Source organism: Elephantulus edwardii, unplaced genomic scaffold (genome assembly GCF_000299155.1).
Source record: "Elephantulus edwardii isolate Elephantulus edwardi_28Jun2011 unplaced genomic scaffold, EleEdw1.0 scaffold00021, whole genome shotgun sequence".
NCBI lineage: Eukaryota > Metazoa > Chordata > Mammalia > Macroscelidea > Macroscelididae > Elephantulus > Elephantulus edwardii.
In genome coordinates this window covers 12534923-12535593 of record NW_006399771.1, presented here as the reverse complement: position 1 = coordinate 12535593, position 671 = coordinate 12534923, and positions in this window count along the sequence as shown.

The following is a 671-nucleotide window of genomic DNA, read 5'->3' as shown; positions in this document are numbered from 1 at the left end:
AAGGGTTAAACCGGGTGGCTCCTTGGAGGCAAGGATTCTGAGGCTCCATCTAACATACTTTGGACATGTGAGGAGAGACTGGTCCTTGGAGAAGGGCATCATGCTTGGGAGGGTGGAGGGACGGTGCAGGAGGGGAAGGCTCTCTATGAGGTGAATTGTTCAGTGACTGGGATAATCCGGATGGGAGTGTCAGAGACAGTGCGATTGGCACAGGACAGAGCAGAGTATAGGGCTGTTGTACATAGGGTCACTATGAGTTGGAAGCGACTCGATGACACATAACAACAAAAACAGGGTTTTACTTGCAATAGTGTAGTGTTATAACTTTTGAAATGTCTTTTTTAGGAATTGTCTTACCTCTCTCTAGGGGTGTGATCTCCAGCTGCCTCAACTGCAGACATATGGTTCACTGTTGATCAGTATCTTCTGAATCATCAACAGCTGTGGGGCCAATATATGAGGAAGAGCTGGCCAGACTGTACAGAGACTGAAATGAGACATAGCCTGAATGAACTCTGGAGAGGGAGACAGAGTTCAAGGTTTTTTGCTTCTTGTAGAACCATTAAGAAAGAGCTAATTGCTGGAGAAGAGTATTGAATGTACCATGGACTGCCAAGAAAACAAACAGATTCATCGTAGAGAGGATTAAACCAGGCTGCTCCTTGGAGGCA